The following is a 23,020-nucleotide window of genomic DNA, read 5'->3' on the forward strand; positions in this document are numbered from 1 at the left end:
GATATTAACTACTGTTTTCAATAACTCCTCTTTTTCCTAGCAAAAACATGGGAATTGTCACAGCAAAAAGGAAAAAAAGAAAAAAGTATATATATATAAATGTTTCCATTTCAGGGAGCATGATTAAACTGAGATAAAGCTGACACACAGTCTAACCCCTCTTGCTTTCTTTTCTTGTTCGTTTCTCGTTCATTCAACAAACTTGCTATATGGAAGGACTCATCAAAAAGTAGGATTTGACATAGCTGAGGGTGATAAAAATTCAATGCAACTTAATTCAAAGTCAATGTGATTATGAAATATAAGTATCGACAAAGCTAAGAAAAAAATCTGTGAAAAACAAATTGAAATTAATGTACGTGAACAGAGCTGTACAGAAAACATCTGCAGTAACTGCTTGTGCTTTGTCTAATTCAAGGCAACATCTCCAAGAGAACATACGGGTTGTTTTAAAAAGAGGGGAAAAGATGAGTGAAATTGTTCTTTTAGAATTCCAGCCTTGCAGCATGAGAGGTTTCTTTTTAAGTGCATTGTTAGACACAAAGATCACATGTTTCTGAGAGTAAGATAACATGATAGCCAAGACAAAACAAAACATGCTGATCTTCATGCCATGAAAATTATAAATAGCTAAACTCCTATAATTAAAATACTGCTTCAGGATCCCCAAAATTGAATGAGAAAACAAACCAACAAACTTACAAGCCCCAAATTAAGGCTACTGTAAAAACAAACACACTTAGATTCCATTGGTCATGGGTTAAGGTCAGGCTCAGACTTAAAGCTGAGTTTCCTGCTAAGATCTTACGATTTTCCAAACATAATGCCTCCTACTTTCTTCATTAAATTTCAAACGAAGCAGTTACTTTTGCAGCAGAAAACCAAAAATCACATTATTATTTGTGAAAAAGAAGAATCACATCTTGAATGCATAAAAACTATTACAGTTAACCTGCCTTACCTCTAATTATTAAAGGTTTGCAAAATGGGAGGAAAACCTATAATTTAAAGTGCTTGTTTACCAACAGGCCTACAGGTTAGAATGGCAGGGAATCAAAGCTGGTATACTACAAACTCTAACTGTGCTTATTTTATATTAAAAAATAATTTGTACACACACATGCCTGGGACAGCGTAGTTGTTTCATTTAACATTTACTTTCTCTTCCTCAAGTTAAATGTTTCTTGCCATAACAATGAATCATCAATCATTTTTTCTCTCCAACTATGTTCATTTCACTTTTTATGGCATTGCACTAATCCTAACAGTGACATCTCCAGAGAAAAGGAGCCAGTCAACAAGTATTTATTGACTTCGTACCATTCATTAAAAAAAAGTTACCGAGCATAGTGACCTGCCACGTACTCAGCACTGTGCTACAGATGATAGTTTCTTTTAAAGAACATAAATTCAAGCTTTTATTTTGTTAGGGAAAGAATGCTAATTGTGGCAGGAACAGTCATTTGTGCTCAATATCTGCTTTCCCTTCTATAACATGAGAATAGAAATAGGACCTTCCATTTCTAATGGCATTTAGTTGGACACAAAGCCACTCAGAAAAAGGACTATATTCCTTTGCAACAAAATGAAGCCATACATTCAAGTTCTGGTCAATGGACTTAAGGAGAAAGGGTGCACGAAACTTTGTCAAGGTGGTGATGGTGGAAGGCAACCTTCCTCCTTCCCTTTTCTCTTCTCTGCTAGCTAGAATGCAGGTGTGACTGCTAGAACTGGAGTAGCCATCTTGGACCATGAGATGGAAACTGCAATCTGAGATTTATGGACCAATAAGATAAAGAAGCTAGTGATCCTGACGATCAAGGAGCTACCGTAAGATCTCCAGAACTTCACATGAGAGAGAAGCAAAATTCTAATTTGTCCAAGCCACTATTATTTTGGATTTTCTGTCACTCGTAGCTAAACACAACCCTGATTACTTGTTATATTATAAATTTGTGAAATAATACTAATGGTATTTACTCAAGAGAAATCTCAATAAGGGTTAAAGTAATCAGAGACAGCTTTACTCTTTTTTTGACAGCATTCCAAAACCCACATTTGTTATCTGATATTATCTGATATTGTTATTCTTAATATTACCCCCCCCCATTACTTATTTATTAAAGAACCTGTATAGGAAATTCAATCCTGGAAAAATACAGGTACAATTAGATGAATCTGAACAAAACTCTTTCTTTCCTATTAAGTCAGTTAATATAATCCAACTGCAAAAAAGGTGAAGCTACTTAAAAATAAAAAGGAAAAGTAGAAAAAAAAGATGTTGCCATAGAGATAAATATGATATATTTTGTCACTGTCATTCAAAACTATGTTACTAACTTTACGATATCTTCAAACGGACTCCTAAAAAGCCTTTTATAGGACTGAGATACCAAGGGTTATCTTCAGGGAGGAAACTATGTGCACAAATATTATAATCAAAGCTTTGTTATTTTTATTCCCAGAGGAAGTTAGAGAAACACTGGTGGGAAAACACCAAAACATTTCACTATGAGAATGAAGCATCAGTTTTCCAATGTTACATAATATTGTGCGTGAGAAAATACACTATTTTCATACAGGTCTCCCAATCCCCTCTTCCAAGCACTTTGTTAGAAAAAGACGAAATATTAGTGCATGATACAGCATCCGAAGTTATCTGTTTCTTCTCTTTTTAAGACAGCTAAAGCATTGGAGACTAACTTATCAAAAGAACAGGACCACATTTTGCTCAGCTGGAGGTTATGATGGTAAAACACAATAAAACTGAGGTCCTACTAAGTTTTGCCAAATGTTGATTCTACATATCTGTGTAGAATAGAAACTGACCTTAACTTAAACTAACTCACTAGGTTAAATGACCCTTCCCATTCCCCTCTAAAACTTACTGACTGATGCCCCTAGCACACTGAACATTCATGACTAGTTTTTGTATTTTGCCAAAACTACTTTTGCTAATTGCATTTGTTACTAATTGTGTAATTTAATAAACTACTATGTAACTGACAAGATACAGCGTGAAAAGAGAGCACTGTGAGTACAGTTTATTGCAAGAAAGACAACATGGAACTTTAGTAGATCTGGACCCAAAAGGAATTGGCTCTACCTCAAAACGTGGCAAATGAATGCACATTTATATAATTAACTGAAACAAAATAAGATACATATACATCTTAAAAAAAAAAGATACCCTCCCTGCTTTAACCAATTTTGTTAATTAACAGATTACCCACTAGTCTCTGCTGTACTAGGTAAAACAGCTTTTCCTATATTAGGAAACTCTGACTCAAGGCTGGAGTTATTTATTTATTTGTTTATGCTTTTTAAAAATTTTTATTTATTTTTGGCTGCATTGGGTCTGCATTGCTGCGTGTGGGCTTTTCTCTAGTTGCGGCAAGCAGGGCCTACTTTTCGTTGCAGTGTGCCGGCTTCTCATTGCGGTGGCTTCTCTTGCTGTGAAGCACAGGCTCTAGGCTCGCGGGCTTCAGTAGTTATGGCACGTGGGCTCAGTAGTCGTGCTCATGGGCTCTAGAGAGCAGGGTCAGTAGTTGTGGCACATGGGCTTAGTTGCTCTGTGTCATGTGGGATCTTCCCGGACCAGGGCTCGAACTCGTGTCTCTGCATTGGCAAGCAGATTCTTAACCACCGCGCCACCAGGGAAGTCCCTGGAGTCCTTTATTTTTGATAGAAAAGAAGGTCCTTAATATCTAATGATGTCCTGTAGGAATGAAGGAAACTCAATCTGCAACAGGTGGCACTTCTGACACTAAGCAACTTTCACTTAGATCACTTAGATCAACATGTCAAAAAGTTATGCAGGGCTTCCCTGGTGGCGCAGTTGTTGAGAATCTGCCTGCTAATGCAGGGGACACGGGTTCGAGCCCTGGTCTGGGAAGATCCCACATGCCGCGGAGCAACTAGGCCCGTGGCCACAACTACTGAGCCTGCGCGTCTGGAGCCTGTGCTCCGCAACAAGAGAGGCCGCAATAGTGAGAGGCCCGCGCACTGCAATGAACAGTGGACTCCGCTTGCCACAACTAAAGAAAGCCCTCGCACAGAAACGAAGACCCAACACAGCCAAAAATAAATAAATAAAATTTAGGAAGATATAACACATTATTTAAAAAAAAAAGTTTTGCAAATCAGGTCCACATTAATAACAATAGCCTCTTAATATTTTATATTTCATCCATATACACTGGATTACATAGATGGGGTTGGTTTTCCAACACAGAAAACTGTTAAAACCAGACCAAAAATAAAAAGAGCATCTATCCTCATTTGAAAAATAGCTTTGTATTAAATTTTCTCTGATCTATGTTCCTATTCTAGATAACTTTTGTGTTCTATCACTCTACCTCATTTATCTTACCAAGTATCTTTCAAACTGCCAAACAAATTGAAGAGCACATCAAATCTTAAAAATAAGAAGTTCAGGGCTTCCCTGGTGGCACAGTGGTTGAGAGTCTGCCTGCCGATGCAGGGGACATGGGTTCGTGCCCCGGTCCGGGAAGATCCCACATGCCGCGGAGCGGCTGGGCCCATGAGCCATGGCCGCAGAGCCTGTGCCTCCGGAGCCTGTGTTCCACAAAGGGAGAGGCCACAACAGTGAGAGGCCCGTGTACCACACACAAAAAATAAAATAAGAAGGTCAAAGTAGTAATTAAAAGTAGGCCTTTCACAGTTATTTATCAGATTCACAATATTCTGAACTAATGTTAATTTCTAGTAGTTATACTAAGTGTTGATCAGAAACCAAATGTGTCCCTTCATTTAAAGCAATTAAAAAGCAAAAGCAATCAGAAAATTTGAAATCATTTAAATACACAGACACACATAGGGACATATCCTGAAAATAAGAATTGCAAAAAAAAAATTAGAGGTAGTAAAATTAAGTATAGTGTAATCATTTGAAAGCCTATTAAAATGTCTATGATGTAGGACTTCACATCATAGTAAAAACATAGGCAAAGTACATTACTCATCCCCAAAGTAGAAACAGTTAATAGAAATAGCTATATGAATGCAGTATTTGTGCCACTAATGTATGCAATAAAACTACAGACCAATAAAAGGAAATGTAAAGTTTGCATCTGCGCCATTAGCACACGTCAGCCAGAGGCAGAATAAATCAAAACTACTGGTGCACAACAGATGGCCCAAGAGTGAGCCAAGGTTCACATTTTGACAAGAGGAAAATTTTGACACTAAATTCAAATTTGATAATGCAGGCAAGGTCACCAGAGGAATAATTAGCTTGAAATTCTAGTAAGTACAAACTCAAGTTTAAGAGATGGTTCTCATATCAAACTCTATAGGAAGCCCCCAGAACTGCCCAGCTGATTTTGAACTCCCTTTTTATTCACACAAAAAAGTGTAGGACTGAACCATACAAAACTGTCATTTTTGTGAGTCAAATCTCAGTAATTTCAGGGGACCGCGGCTGCGCAGGCCGCAGGAGGCCAGGTGCAGATGTATGGCTGCTGCCATAAAAGATGCAGGTGTACAACCTGAAGAGATATCCTATATCAATGCACATGCTACTTCCACACTATTGGGAGACGCTGCTGAAAACAAAGCCATCAAACATCTTTTCAAAGACCATGCACACGCTCTTGCCGTTTCCTCTACCATGGGAGCCACCAGACACCTCCTGGGGGCTGCCGGGGTGTTGAGGCAGCTCTCACCGCCCTGGCTTGTTATTATCGAAAACTGACACCTACTTTAAACCTAGACTGTACAGAACCACAATTTGATCTCAGTTATGTTCCACTCAAGACACAGGAATGGAAAACTGAGAAAAGATGTACTGGACTCGCCAATTCCTTTGGTTTCGGTGGTACTAATGCAACACTTTGTATTGCTGGCATGAAGGACAAATCATTTGCAATTAAATACTGATTTTTAAATGTTATAAACTGCATTAAGTTGAGAAATAATGTTTACATAAATGCATATTTTTATATATCAAAAAAAATCTCAGTAATTTAATAAGGTTCAACCTAACAGTTATATATGTCTCTTTTTCAAACCCAGAATTAATTTTGAGTTTCATGGTCAAAACAAGTCCTTGTAAACTTTCCCAAGGATAAGACAGTAGCCTCCAAATCACTCCTATCTCTTGATGAGAGTTTCAGGGAAAGTGTTTATAAACCTGGGTAGGATTGTTTTCCCTGAAGAAAGCTCTTAGACAAAATGTTGGTTACGTGCTTTGGACAGGTAGAGGGCTAGGAAGTTTTTGACTCTATACTTCCTATTACTTCATTCAATAATTTGAGCTCATCAAATTTCAAAACTTTGTCAGCTATAATACAGGGCTTCTTCAAAGGCCGGACTGTGTGTGATTTAGGAAAAATACATTAGGATTCCTGAAACTTGTTATCAATCATCATTTGTTGAGTGCCGAGAGTGGGGCAATCCGAAAAATGTCTTATTAAGGAAAAAGATCAAACACTAAATGCATAGAGGTTAACCATATGAGAGTTTGTCAGACATAATGTTTATAAGATGTTCCATTTTAAAAACTGACTTTACTCAGGACTACTGGCAGGAAGTGAATTTCCTGAGAATTAAATTGCATCCTACAGATATGCTACCAAAGCAAAGCATGGGGAAGGGACAGAGGGAGGGTCTGAGGCTATAGCAAACTGAGTCAACAAGTTTTCTGAAAAAAGAGATTAATTAGGAAACACTTCAAGGAAAAAGTTAGATATTGATATCAAAGAGAATTACTTTACTTTTTGTTGGGAAAAATGGGGAAAATGTTGAGGCCCCCCAAAAATGATTTTTTAAAGTTCTAGGCAGAGGCTCTAGGAATGGGGTAAAGTTGTACAAGAGTAGTCTCAAATACCCTAGGTGTGTAAGCAGGGGACGGGAACACGGGGAGATATTATTCTAGCTGATTCCTTCATATCAGTGATTCTACAACCTTCTAGAGGTGGAGGAAGAGGGGTCCTACTTAATTTATATTTCTAAAGGTATCTCTCCTTGCCTGATTCTCAGTGTCTGGATATTTCCCCAGTCTTCACTACAGATCTTGATCCTTTCCTTTCCAAAGCAGTTCTGATCTTGGTTTCACACAAAGAAATAGGGAGGACTGTGAAATATCCATAAAGAACATTTTAGGAAAGATTGGACTTGACAAGACAAACTACAAAGTGGGAAAAAAAAAAGTATGTCCCTTAAATTGCTTTTAATGCCCTTAAAATATTAGTCCATAATCTGCAATAATCTGATTTATCTACCTTAGTGGACAAAATTTCTCTTGAGATCTCAGGTTAGCAAAATAGCCAGACTGAACACCTGCTCACACTAGAAGCTGAGCTGTATTGCCAGCTGCAATCCTTGCTAAGGATGGAGGTATGATACTATATAGACCTATTCCATAATTCAGAGTTCTCTTTTCATATCCCATAGGGTATACTTTCTAGAACCTATTACAGTTCTCTTCATTCTCATCATAAACGGAACAGCATGTTCTCAGTTTCCAAGTGAATCTTTGCATTTAAATGCATTTGTGGAAAATGAGTGAAAATTTTGTTTTCATTGGTCAAATATTGTTCTAAGAAAGGATTTCAACTAAATTTCAGGTAGAAATGGTTTAAAAAGACAACTATGGTACAATAGTATAAATTTTAAGTTCTGCAATAGTAAGGTATCCCTCTGAAAGCATTTAATCTTATGCTCAAAGGAAGCCAGGATCAGAAGTGAACATGGTGACAGTACTAAGTCCTTTTGAAACAGAAGTTCTTAACAAAGGATACAGAGAATCACCTGCAGGACTTTACAATATAAATACCCAGGCACTCTACTCCCTAAAAAAATAAAAAAATCTGGCATGGTAAGTCTGAGGTGGGCCAAAATATTGCATTTTTAACAAGTATCCCTGGTGACTCTAATGCAAACCATTCCAGGACGCTGATTTATAAGCACTGGCCAGCATGACACAGATAGAGATAATGAGCATGGACTCTGGACCTGTACTGCCTGGGTTTGAATTCTGCCTCTACCACTTAATCTCTAGCTGTAGGATCTAAACCAAGTTCCTTAATCTCTCTGTGCCTTCGTTTTCTCATCAGTAAAATGGGGACAGTAACAATACCTATTGCATGGATTGTTCATAAAGATTAAACAAGTTAATACTTTAAAGCACTTGGAATAGTGACTTGGCACATAGAAAGCACTATTAGAAGTGTTTGGTAATTCTTTTTTAAACAAAGGATTCAAAAGTTTGAGGTCAGAGAAGTCCCTGAGGAAGTGCAACAGGTAACATGAGCATGGGCACTGACACTGCTGTTTGGGTTTATTCCTTTCCACCTCGTAGTGGAGAGCCACCGTTCCACTGCTGAATAAAGGAAACCGAGGGTGACAGGCACTTACAAACTGATCCAAACTCCTGAGCCTAGGAATGAAAGCACTGTTATAATTTGAGCTGCGGCCTTTGTGTGACAGAAGAGAGACTGGGGCAGTGACTCTGTGTGTGTGTGTGTGGGGGGGGCAATGGGGACATTTTGCTGTTGTTTAATATTCCCTTTAAAGTAGCTTCAGTAGACTCCATTAAAGAGCCACATTACTTATCAAGTTTTGGAAGTTTGGGATTTGTATTTCTTTTGGATGTGTCACTATGCCAAAATTAGTCTTTTAAAAGTGCAAGCAAAAAAGTCTAGTTTTATTTGAATTACACAGATAAAGGGTCTTTTCCTCTGTGGGGAGACTTCATAATAGTCTTCTGGCAGGGAAGCACCTTTAAAAATCAAGTTAAATCCCAGTACCAAAAAAAAAAAAAAAAAAAGTCACAGGCCTAGTTACTTGAAGAATTTGGGCAGCCACTATCTGTGCAACACATGCCTTTCTCTTCTTCCCTCCACCGATAATGTCTCCTACCCCACCCAATCCCTGGCCTGGCCCAGCCACTCAGCTTCTGCTGTGGCCCAAAGCACTTTTCCCCTAGCCTAAACCCAATTTGCTCTTCTGCAGAGTGGTATTTTTCTCTTTCCCCTCCAAAGGGTCACAGCTACGCCTAATATCCATCCAGGTCTAGCTGAGACTAATCTCATCCCCAGAAATGTGCTCCTACTAGTAGGTTCAGTAGTGTTGCCTCCATTTAGTTTGACCAGGCTGCCATCGTGAATCCCAGTGTAGGTTATAGGGGCCCAGAGATTTGGGAGAGAGGACATTGAAGGGCCTATACTATAAGGTACAAAGCAGGAGAGATCAAAGCCAAGTTTTTAATTCGATACTCTTGATATTTAATATTGGTAAGGCAAGCCATGGATTACATTCCTGAGCTTATTAAATAATTTTCATTTTGGTCATGTGAATTTCAAATTAGTTTCCCTAATCTTTAAGATTTTGTACTTAGTTCTTATAGTACTAGCTGTTGGTTTGGCTATCCAGCATTCCAATAGCTTTTCTATTTGTTGGTATCACCACTGAGTGCATTTTTGTGAAGGAAATATCTCCAACTACAGAAGCCTGAAGCAATGAGACACAGCCTCTCTCCCAGCTCTCCGGCAACTAGAGCATGGACATGTGACCTAAGCTTGGCCAATCACATACTCCTTTTAAGTTCAAAGACTTGGGCATTAGTGAATAAAGACTCAGAGAGATACAGATTATTCATAGCTGTGAAGAGAGTCTGCCACTGGCAGTAGTACTAGCAAGCTGTGGGGTGTTGAGTGGATGGTGGTCCTAACCCAACTTCTTGAGCTGAGACAATGGCTGTGTTCTTTGCTGTGTGGCCTCCTTTGGTTCCCACCACGTTTCAAGCTGAATTCTCCAGCCTTCCATGGAGTCTGTGAACTAACAAATAGCCTTCCAATAAATTCCTTTTCTGCTTAATGTCTGCAGTTTCTGCTTTAAGTTACAGTAGGTTTCTGTTGTTTACAACCAAGAAACATTACGAGCACAGAACTGTAATTTCATTTCTGACATATTTGATACTGCCAGTTAATGTCTGACCTAAATATTAATTTTAATTAGATTAATCATGGCATTATTTTAGGTAGATAAAATACAATAGAATGAGTCATAAATCAATGGACCTCCTTATTTCCCATTTGATGCCCAAAGTAATGAAAATTGACTCTGTCACTACCATTCTACAGTAACCAGCCTCATAAATATTATATTCTAATTGACAAAGCCACTTGCTTTTATCCAGTCCTCACCCTAGATTTTTCTCTGCAGCATTTGACATGCAACTTTCCCTTGTCAAAATCTCTTAGTTCTCACTCCCCTCCAATGTTTTTGTTGTTGTTGCCTTCTCTTACACCACATCCCACATTAATTACTCGTGTTTCTTACAGATGAATCTTTTTTTAATTTTTAAAAAAACTTATTTATTTTTGGCTGCATTGGGTCTTCATTGCTGTGTGCGGGCTTTCTTTTCTTTAGTTGCGGCGAGCAGGGGCTACTCTTTATTGTGGTGCATGGGCTTCTGATTGCAGTGGCTTCTCTTGTTGCGGAGCACAGGCTCTAGGCGCGCAGGCTTCAGTAGTTGTGGCTCGCAGGCTCTAGAGCACAGGCTCAGTAGCTGTGGCGCAAGGGCTTAGCTCCTATGCGGCCTGTGGGATCTTCCCGGACCAGGGCTCGAACCCGTGTCCCCTGCATCGGCAGGCAGATTCTTAACCACTGTGCCACCAGGGAAGCCCCCCAGATGAATCTTTTTTCAATCCATATTGTCACCTGGCATTCTCATCTAGTCCCATGACTTGAAGTATATGTCTGGCTCAAACCTCTCAAAACGTTAACTGAAGACCCATATTTACAACTGTTCACTAAACATCTCCACTGGAATATTCGTTAACAGGGTATTTAAACTACAATTTATCTTCCCCCTGTGTTTCCTATTTTAGTTAACTCATCTATTTCTATCTAGTTATCCAAATAGAAACCTAAAATCATCTTGGACTCCTCCATTTTTCTTACTCTCAACACTAAATATGACCCTCATTCCCAAGCGTAAGTCTGCATTAGCTCCTCTCGTATACCCTCTACTCACTCCTTGGTAATCTCATTTAGTCACAGGGTTTTAAATATTATTAATATACTGATGACTCCCAAGTTTACATTTCTAGTCCATCTCACTCCCTTGGCCTTGACTCCTATATACAACTGCCTACTCAAAACATCCCCTTGGACATCTCATGGTTAAGATATCCAAAACTAAGCTCCTGGTAGACCTCTCAAATGTACTTCTCCCATAGTGTTTCCCACTGAGTGGTAAGGCCATTCTTCTAGGGTGCTCAGGTCAAAAATATTGTAGTATGCTTCTCATACTCCACATCCAATCCATCAGCAAAACCTACTGATTCTACCTTCTAAGTATATCCAGAATCTAACCATCAGTCCAAACCATCTTCATCCATTGTCTGTATAATTACAATAGCCTCCTAAATGGTCTGCCCACTTCTGCTCTTCCCTCCTTAAAGTCTATTCTCATCACAGCAACCAGAATGATCCTGTTAAAATGTACATCAAAATGCTCCAATGACTTCCAATCTCACAGTAAAATTAAAATAACCTCAATGGCCTTTAGAGATGTATATGTTATGACCCACCTAATTACTTCTCTGACATCATCTTCTATGGTTCTTTTCTTAATTATGCTCCAGCTGCAACAGCCTCCTTTCTTGTTCCTCACAAATGCAAATGTTCTTGCCTCAGGGCCTTTGCACTTGCTGTTCCCCCTGGAATATCCTCTCCTAAAGTATGTGCATGGCATGTACCTTCACCTCCTTCAAATCTTCACTCAAATGTCAACTTCTCAGTCAGGCCTTTCTTGGCTACCCTGGTTAAATTGAACAACACATCCTCACCAAACGCACTCACATCCTTTCCCTTCTCTGCTTTACTTTTCTCCCTAACATTTACTGTCTTTATCCTTTATAAGCAAGCTCTACAACAGCTGGCATTCTTATCTGTTTTGTTCATTGGTGAATCCCCAGGATCTGTTACAGTCTTTCACATGATAGATATCCAAAAATGGTTTATAATATAAATAAGTTAGCTACAGGAGAGTTTTAATAATAGCTTTTTAACTAGCTCTCTGCCTCCAGGAGGCAAGGGCCCCTAAGACCCTTTCAGCAGGTCTGTAAGGTCAAACTATTTTCATAATAATAATAAGACATTATTTGCCTTTTTTCACTCTGTTGAAATCTGAACCAATGGTGAAAACGCAAGGTAAAACTGCTTGGCCTCGGCATGAATCTAGGTGGTAGCACCAAACTATAATAGTAATCATGTATTCTTCACTGCCACATACTCATAGTAAAAATGAATCAATGAATGAATAAGTAGATGAATATAAAAACTTTAAAAGCCAATTCCAATTAAGAATATCCTTGTCGGGCTTCCCTGGTGGCGCAGTGGTTGAGAGTCCGCCTGCCGATGCAGGGGACACGGGTTCGTGCCCCGGTCCGGGAAGATCCCACATGCCGCGGAGCAGCTGGGCCCGTGAGCCATGGCCGCTGAGCATGCGCGTCCGGAACCTGTGCTCCACAACGGGAGAGGGCCACAACAGTGAGAGCCCGCGTACCGCAAAAAAAAAAAAAAAAAGAATATCCTTGTCAAAGCAGTAAAAATTATTAATACTCTCTGTGATGGGGAAAAAAAAACTTAAGTGACTAAGTTGCCAGCTGAACTACACACTTTATTATTTTTTTTTAATATTTATTTATTTGGCTGCACCAGGTCTTTGTTGTGGCACACGGGATCTTTTTTTTTTTTTTGGTTGCAGCACGCGGGTTCTTTTAGTTGCGGCACACGGGATCTAGTTCCCTGACCAGGGATCGAACTCTGCCCTGGGAGCACGGAGTCTTAACCACTGGACCACCAGGGAAGTCCCATGAACTACACACTTTAACTTGAAATAGTGACTGACAAACTACTGTTACTCAGGCTTGGGTATTCATCAGACGTTTTCGTGAAAGTAAGAGAAGCAAGCATGTCACTTCAAAGAAAACAGTCGACAATATGTATTGCAAATGATAAAGTTTGAGCTGTCAAGCAAAACTCAGAATTTTGGAAACATAGTATCCACCACCATGAGCATAACTTTCTTGATGTGATTAGTAGTGATATTAATGAATGTGATTTTTAAAATATTGTATAATGAAATATGTTAATATCTGGAAGATATGGATAGTTCAGTGAATATTTTCCAAATGACCGGTGGATGATATTACAAAATCATCCACAGGTAAAAGTTCCATTCAAAGTATAAGACAGATCGATGGCTTTTAATGTTACAGAGTATACAAGTTACATTGATATGATGTCAGATTCCATCTTGAACTAATCTTTTAAGAAATGATCACTTGTTGAGCTTTGATGCTGTATCAAAAAAATAACCCACAATTATCTAAAAAGAGTATTAAAATACTCCTCCCTTTTCCAATTACATAACTGTATTTTCTTCATATATTTCAACCAAAACAACATACTGCAACATATTGAATGCAGAAATACATGAGAATCCTGCTACTTTATTAAATCAGATCAGACATTTGCAGAACTGTAAAACAATGCCACTCTTCTCAGTAAAAAAATTTTTTCCTCTTTAGTATATAATTATTTTTCATTAAAAATGTTATCTATTTTAAAATATAATGTTTTCATTATTGTTATTTTCAAGTGAATCATTAAATATTTTAAACACTTCTTAGTTTTAATTTCTACTAATGGCTAAATGATATTGAATATTTTTGTGTGTTATTAGCCTTTTTGTATATCTTCTTTGGAGAAATGTCTACTCAAATCCCTTGCCCATTTTAAAATTGAGTTGTCTTTTTATTGTTGAGTTGTAAGATTTCTTTATGTATTCTGGATACAAGTCCCTTATAAAATATATGATTTGCAAATAGTTTCTCTTATTCTGTGAGTTCTCTTTTCTCTTTCTTAATAGTGTCCTTTGAAGCATAAAAGTTTTTACTTTTGAAGAAGTCAAATTTATTTTGTAAAATTTTCTTACTTGTGTTTTTGGTCTCATATCTAATGCAGAGTGGCTATATTATCTTACATTCCCATCAGCAGTGTATGAGTGATCCAATTTCTCCATATCCTTTCCAGCATTTGGTTTTGTCACTGTTTTGATTTTTAGTCAACTGTTAAGGTATAATTAAAGTATCAACTCCATTCTCAACCTTCTGGGACCAATCCTACCCACCCACTTCTCTTTGTGTTTCCATTCTCTACCACCTAGGCCTAGGCAAAATTAACTGACCCTCATTTGTGTTTCCACAATCTCCCCCTACTAAATCGCTTAACATATTATAGTTTGTGTTCATATGTCTGCTTCTACTGGGCTGCATTCCTTCAGGGTAAGATTCATAATGGTGGGCTCCATAGGCTTCCTTAAGTTATGAGACTTTCTACTTAAATATGTAAATATATTTTTCTTGAGAGAGGGAAGAGGTCCATGATCAAAAAAGGATGATGAATCACTGCTTTAAAGAGAAAACATCTCTCAATTCCCAGCATCTCAGACTAAAGGTACTCAATAAATATTTTAACATGAATGATGTTGTTTTAGTGAAAAAAATTCTCTCATTCAAAATTGTTTCATATCTTGTAAACAAATGACTTTCATGCTATAACAACTACTTTATTTACATTGAAACAAAAAGATTCACTTATAGACAAAATGTGCTTAAATGGTTAGATTTCATTTACAGTGAAACAGTGAGAAATCTTTAGTAAAAGCATTTTATAAGAAACTGTATTCTCGCAATTAATGACCATTTCATTTCAGATTATCATTTTCTAACATCCCAGACATGATTTAATAGAAAACTGCTGATTTAATAGATTAAATTGCTCTGGTCAGTTTGTGGTTATTCTATCATCATGGTTATTATTCACTCATATCCTTAGAAAATCTTTTTAATCTTAATCTCTTTCCAACAATTAAATGCACTCTTTTCCCAATACATCTTAAATTCCACCAAAACAAGTATTATTCCTGATCTGTATTCTTAATATGATGAGATACACTACTAGGAATAAAAGGAATTTAGGGCTGGTCACTACAAAGATGACTTAGAAGAGATAAGAAGTTTGGAATTTCTGTCCCCACAGCACTAAAGTAAATTGGGCAAATAATAGAAACTCATTAAAACTTAAAAAAAAGTGAATAAGTGAATGGGTGAATCTTTTTTCTTATTGTTACAGGGAGTCAAGTCAATAGAATATGAAGTATACTTATTTTAAGAGACTTATATGTCTAGAGATGCTATAATGTTTCTTTACAAACTTTGTTAGTTTTAAAGATGGCAAAAACAAAGCAAAGCAAAACACACATGCATAAAATAGAGAAAGGAGAAAGTTTAGGGCACCAAAATAGACAATATCTTCCTCATCAGAAACAGTAAAATGAGGAATACAGCTGGAGGAGATCACACTTATTGGAAATCATTTACTCTCCTCATCAGAGTTCAGCTGTTAAACAGATGCCTCTAAGAAACAGAAGCCATCATTCTAAGATACTGCTCGACACTTACCTATGGAAACACTCAAAACAATGTAACAAGAACCTAAGCTGGAGTTCACTCTCCAGTGTGAGACCTTCACAAGTGCTGATATGAGTAATTAATGGTGAAGCACTAGAGGAAATAAGATGTGCTGAGCCCTGCCCTGGAATGCCAGGTCACACAAAAGAGTGTTCCTCATAATCAGACTCTGAATAGATGGGAGACCTTAGGCAAGATACTATACAAAAATAATGTTCCTTATTCTAGAAGGGTTTTTTGGGTGGGGTCAGGGGGATTTTTTTCTCTCAGTTTTGAATCTTTACTCCCAATAAGTAAATATTTTATTAGGAAATATGGTTATAGATATGCTCTTTAGATCTATCAAATGGTTGTGAGCTCTGACATTCAAAGATTGTAAAAAATCATCTACCAACACAGAACTCAAAAGATGTGTTGAATGACAATCTGAAATGCCTGACTGAAGTATCAGGCAATTATAAAGAGGAGCAATAAACTAAAAAGGAAAATAAAAGCCTAACAATCAGGAAAACAAATAGGTACTATTTTAAAAAAACCACCAAGGAAAGTGTTTAGGAAGTGAATACCAAATAATAAAGGCAGGAAAAGACATTCAGTTGACTAATCTGACCCTTTTCTTTGTTTCAACATACTCACAATTATTAAGCAAACATACCAAACTGCTGCTTTCTAAAATGTTAAAAAGTAATAATAATAATCCAAAGCAATCTAAGTTTTTCCTGAAGCTTTTCTATTTCCCAACTTCTGCTATATATGGGACATTCAAAAAGCATATAAATATAGAATACATATTTAACTAAGAAGGTGATAGCCAATAAACTGAAAATCTGGTCCCAATTTCCAATTGTACAATTGTAAAGTACAATTGTACAGTACTCCCTGAAATCTAATAAACTCAAAAGTTTTCCTTTATTTCCTTTCTTTCCCACCACATTCTTTCAGGTATACTTAACTTAGCAGTGAGGGTTCTTGTGTCTGTATTGCCCTTGATCTTTATTATTCTGTGCTGGGATAACCTTTCCACCTTACTTGACTTAGCTCATACATTTTTTTTTCTTTGAAGTCTTTATGATCATCTCCCTCCTGACCCACAAATCTCATGTCTCAAGTCTCATGTAGGAGATTTTCTTAAAAATCTGCTATTACATTCAAAAAGTCAACCAAAATATGACAGAAATTTTATTAGCAAAATATGACAGAAATTTTATTAGCAAAATCACAGAGTCATAGGGCAGGACGAGACCTCAGAGATCACTGCAGCCCATGCCCTCATTCGAAAATATTGAGGCCTAGCTGCAACTTAGACCAAGCTCTGTCGATAACAATTTTATTCCAATCTACCAACAATCACCACATCAAAATAAATGTTTCTGAAATCACCAAGAAAAATGACGGTGAGACCTCCAAAGTAGAAAATACAATTCACTCATGAAAGGCAATTTATCAAATTGCCAAGGGTGCTGGATTCTGCCCACTACCTAGATAGGTTTCTGGGATGTCCCTAAATAAAAGGAAATCAATATCCATCAGCAACTTAACCAACATAATTATCTAACACGTCGTATTTGTCTATAACATAAAATTTCCCCTCTTTCCCTTGTGTACTTCTCATCTTTCTTTGGTGTGTGATCAGGAAGCATATGCCACCTGTAACATAACTCTGAATCATATAATATCAGGATGTTAAACACACTGGGAAAAAAATTTTTCATCAGAGATAATCTTTATAGCCTCTAACTTATATGAATGATAGATAATTATATGAAAGACAGAACTAGGCATGATTGTAAATAAAGATGAGTATAATTATTTCAATATTATCAATAGGATCCTAAAATGCATTTGCATGAACAATTCGAACACAGTCACATATTAAAATGTTAATGTCAAAATAGGTATAGGCAATCTTATGTTAGGAATTATTCTTGTATGTTTTAAGTCATGAGTAGTGGAAACAGTCCTATAAATCTTTGAATCTATTATTTCCACAGCTCCTAGGATATATCTTGTTCATGAAAAGAATTGAGAATTGTTAAACGATTTTCTTTGTTCACAAAGAGGAAATAAATGTGTGGCTATATTGTGGGCAAAGAATGATCAAAGTACAATTGGATGACAATTGTATTTTTTTCCACAGCTATTATTTCCACAGCTCCTAGGATATATCTTGTTCATGAAAAGAATTGAGAATTGTTAAACGATTTTCTTTGTTCACAAAGAGGAAATAAATGTGTGGCTATATTGTGGGCAAAGAATGATCAAAGTACAATTGGATGACAACTTTCAGACTACAAAACTTTTCTAGAAAATAAAATCACTCCAATATAAAATAGTAGGTTAAAATTATAGTATAGTGGTTTTAAACCACCAAACTTCAGGTGAGTATATACCTTAGCTATTTATTTATTTATTTACTTATGATCCAAGAGCAAGTTCAAAATCTAAAAAATAGCTGCTGTCTGCTACACACATTAGTATTGCCAAAACTATGAACAGAAATCCAATTGATGGATTTCTTAAGTTTACTGGGGGTGGGGGTAGGGAGGAATGTTGGGACTGAAGAATATGCTTGGTCATTCAAGAGTAACTGGCTTTAAAAATTACTTCAAATAAATACATTCAAATACTTCATATGTATGACAAACAGGAAAATCAGTTCTATTACAGTTAAGAATAATGTTTGTTGGTTAACAGGACAGAATAATGTTTGGGTGATTGACACAGTGGTCTCTCTACTGTAATTTTATACTAAAACATCATAACAATGTTACTAAGGTTATACAGCAAAAGTATTGCCAAATGTAAGTTAGTGAATGCATTAATACTAATGGTGAGCCCAAGAACATGTACAGAGTTTCATATACACTTGAACAAAATAACATATCAGTAAATCCTCAGGATATGTTAATCAATGGGCAGGTACAATTTGATGGTTTAATGAAATAATACTGCTTCTTTAAATTATTGAGAAGAGATCAAGTTTGGGATTAACATATACACACTACTATATATACAATAGATAATCAGCAATGACCTACTGTATGGCAGAGGGAACTCTACTCAATATTCTGTAATAACCTATATGGGAAAAGAATCTGAAAAAGAGTGGATATCTGTATATGTATAATTGAATCACTTTGCTGTACACCTGAAACTAACACAACATTGTATCTCACCTATACTCCAAAATAAAATAAAAATTAAATTAAAAAAAATTAGCCATTAATCTGACAGTGTAGCTAAATATTTCCAAACTAATTTCAGAGTAAATCTAATTAGTTTAGAAATTAATTAAGTTTCAATGAGACTAAATAATTAAAGGAATAACTATATCCTACCATTAGTTCATTAAAAGGAACACCAATCTGCCTCTTGTATAAACATATATTTAGAATAGTACTACTGTGAAGTAATACTAAAAGTCTCAAATTTATTTTCTAGGCAGAACTTTTATATTAAACCTTTCTGAATAAATTTAAATAATTTCTGAGGTAGGAATGGAAGAGCTAAAAGAAATATTTTATATTTATTTAATACTTCTTTCTGACTACAATAATTCTTATAGCCTTTGCTATGGGAATTATCAAAGTTTTCATTTTTCAAATGTCATTTTTAGTTTTCAAATTTTCTTACGGGGCTAAAGTTCATTAGTTTTACACAAAAGTTTTATAGAATGAGCATGTCTCAGGTAATACATAAATTTATGTACTTGAAAAGCAAAGAATTAGCACATACTAAAAGATTAAGGAGATATTCTTTTAATAAACTACAATTATATGCTTCCTTTAATCAAGCTATTCTGACTTCATTTGTTGCCATTACTCTTAATTCTTTCTAAAAGCATAAACAGAAATTAGATTCTTAAGTAACATTTAATACTTCCTACCATATGAACTATGTGGTCTTTAGGACTTCTTATAATACAGTGCAATAATGTGGAATTTAAATGCAAAAGATTATATTCAACTTATTGGTTTCTTATTGAAAATATTAACCCTCAGCTCATGAAACTCATAAAAATGGCCTTTTCATTACTCCTCTACAGAATAGCAAGCATATTAGTCTGTCAAATTTCTTCAGCTCCAGAAGTACTGGAGTAAGCTATGAAATATATAGATAATGGGTTCAATAATTTTGAGCTTGTCTCACAGCATAAAATGCAGAAAAGAAGAAAAAAATGTTCACTGATATTAAAAAGGTAGAGGAATAAGACAGTGATGGCTGAGCTCACTACACTTTTCAAATTGTTTAAAACTTATGAAATAATTTTTAACCAGAATGCTTTGTCTTTATATTTATTAGCAAATAAAACTTAAAATCTAAGAAAATTCTAATACTTAAGAGAATACTTTTTAAAGTATTTAATAAACTATGTAACTTTTAAGTATTTAAGAAATTAACTTTTTAAATACAGAAATCTGGAAGGGTAAAGCATTATGTTCATGACCACAGAGAATCAGTTTTGAAGAACAAAATTCTTCACTCTTTGATACACTAGATTTACTTCTCCATAACTCTTGGTTAGAAAAGTAATAAGAGAATTACTGATGCTGTTAAGGGGGTGAGAGAGTTGTTTTCAAATGGGCTTACACAGCATGGGAATTCAGTACACAGGTTTGGAATAACTTGCAGCTGTTGCAGGGTGAATAGGCTTAAGGAAAACACTGGGAATATTGAAGGAGAATTACCAGAAGTACTTTAAAACATTTATATTATTGTGATAAGAAAAAATGTTTAATTAGATGCCTAAAATTGGTCTCTGTTTAATTCTGAATCAAATTTTTAGATGTCTCTCATCGTTACATATTCCTGGGTATACATCCACAAACATGCTCAATTGTAACAAAGTGGCTCACTTACTATATGTCTTATGAGAAAACAATTTCCTTTAGTTTGACCCAGTTTTGGTTTAGTTCAATGTACTTCAAAATACTTTATAAATTTACTATATGCAAAACACCATGAGGGATAAAGAGTGAAAGACCCTCACTCTTCTCAAGAAACTTAGAGAAAATAGATATTATATATTATACAAAAATAATACAAAGAAACAGTATTACAGAAATTCAGTGGAATTTTCGGGATTTAACTGAGTGCTCAAATGCTGCTCCCTGAGGAAGAGCCTGATTTTGCCTGTAGGTATTTGTAGGTACCAGAGGTACATTATTCTTTCATCCAGGTAAAAACTGTTAGGAAAGTGTCTCAATCATCAAAATAAGATGTTAACCTTGTCATCTATTTGGTTTCTAAAGCATATGGAGTCACCCTGAATCAGCAATACAGAATATCAGTACTCTAAGCTCTCACCATAAGTCTGGATAAGAGATATGATATTTAGAAGGTATGCTTAAGGGGCATGCTAGCCAACCACTCCTTTAGGCATTCCAAGTTCCAAGATCAAGTTGAATTCTGAGAAGGCTTGATTCACTTTTACTGAATTGTATATTATGAAAAGATGACAAATCAATGTCTACGGTTAATGTCCCCATCATATATCACTGTAGGTTTTGGTTCAGCTTCAAGACTCATCCCAATTACTTTAGAAAACTTAGCTCTAGAGCATGCTGTCTAATGCAAATATACTGCAAACCATATATGCAAGCCACATGTAAACTTTCTAGTACACAGTAAAAAGAAATGGGTGAAATTAATTTTAATAATCTATTTTATTGAACCCAATATATCCAAAATTATCATGCAACACGTATGTAATCAATGTAAAAATTACTGAGATATTTTACTTTTTCTTCTTCAAGCTCTAAGTCTTCAAACTCTAGTGTGCAGTTTATACTTACAGCACATCTCCATAAGGACAAGTTACATTTGAAGACTAGTGGCTACTGTAGTGAACATAGTGCAGCTCTAGAAGATAAACTTCTTTTGGGAAATGGCCCTTTAAGCCTTCGTCTCCAACAAAAAACTACAGCTCCTATGCTTTCCCCCTTTATTCTGTAGGTTATTAGGGACAGAGCCATGACAACTCCACTTAGCAGTTCTTTGGTGGTGAAGAATGAGGGTTGGGGTACTGGGTCAGTAGGATATTTTAAACCCATATATTCAAAAGTGAAATAAACAAAATCGTGTACTAAACTTCTCCCCATCTATCTCCAAATGCTCTAACAGCACCTCCTTCCAACACAAGTGGCATGGCTGATAGTATAGAATAATGCCTCCTCAGAAGGAGAAGTGGAACTGGAGGTATTGAAACTCCTGAGTTTTGTTTAGTAAGGGTCATTTTTATGACCAAAATTAAGTTACAGTTAACATATAAATTTAGAGATTGTTTTAGATTTCTTTATATAATCTCTAATTAAGTAAAAATATTACAGCCCATTCTGGTTTAGAAACATTTCAACTTCTCTTAAATTTTGCAGAATAAAATAATACACCAGTTCATAGGGATATGTTAATTTATGGAATTCTACTGGTTTGCACGTTTTTAGAACTCCCTTTTAACATAATCTCATTAATAAAAAGGAGGTAGTACAATGCAGTGAAAAAAGCACTAGCCTAAAATGGAAGATGATTTGGCTTCTAGACTTTTGTCACACGAGTTGTGTGATGTTATATAACTCTCTGGATCTAAATTTCTTCATCTGTAAAATTAATGGGGCAAAAGTACATCCCTCAATCTCAAAAATCTTAATTGGAAACTATATATTTATTCAAGAATTTCAAAATGCTATATTATCTGAAGCAAATGGTATTTCCAGTGTAACGCTGTAAAACTTTGTAAGAGTGAGATTAAATAACAAAGCAAAAATAAATGGCCAAGTTGTAAAAGGAACTTAATTCTGATTGCAGGTTTAATTCCTGTCCATTAGCTCCTGCTAGCTTTTCACCAATAAGTAAAAATAACACTTGACGTTCTCTATGTGAGAGAGTTCATTAAATTCAGTTTAGTATTGAAATATTTTAAATTTGAGTGACAGGGATCACTAAGCTTCACTGATAAGATTCTGCTAATTGAACTTTAGGAACTTGAAGACTTATCACAATAAAGAAAGCAAAGAAAAAATATATACAAATGTATAATCATCTAATATTAAATGCCTATTATTGTTGATGAAAAGATAAGTCATGAAACTTCTGTATTTCTATTCTGCTTCCCATGGATAATTTCAGTTCGAGGTAGGCAGATACTCAATGTGCTAGCAGTACAGTGTTGTAATGCAGAGAACAGGGGTGGTCCAGCACCTGTTTCTGTAACTGACTGAGTCCTTTGTTTTTTCAAAAAGATCAGGAATTTTAAAAAAATGCCTTGATGTCAGTGCACAATAGCATCTTTCAGAAATGTTTAAATGTTGACAGAGGAAGTAGGATTCCCTCCTACTCATACCAAATCATGTAAGCAGGAACAACTCATCTAATCAGTATAAGACAATGTAATTGCTTTCTTGAACATATTTATAAGGTAATAAAAAAATTTTTGAAGGGGGAGAGGAATAACACTAAATAATAAAATGGCTAATGCCATTATGGAACCTCAACTCAAAAGCAGAGTAAAATCC

General features: G+C 35.9%; 1 protein-coding gene across 3 annotated transcripts in view; it reads right to left on the reverse strand.

Annotated features, from left to right (window-relative positions):
• ATF6 (activating transcription factor 6) overlaps positions 1–23,020 on the reverse strand; it is a 222,639-nt gene that overhangs the window by 53,645 nt on the left and 145,974 nt on the right. The window lies entirely within an intron of this gene.

The sequence above is a fragment of the Grampus griseus genome (assembly GCF_964374135.1).
Source record: "Grampus griseus genome assembly, chromosome: 1".
In the NCBI taxonomy this organism is placed as follows: Eukaryota; Metazoa; Chordata; class Mammalia; order Artiodactyla; family Delphinidae; genus Grampus; species Grampus griseus.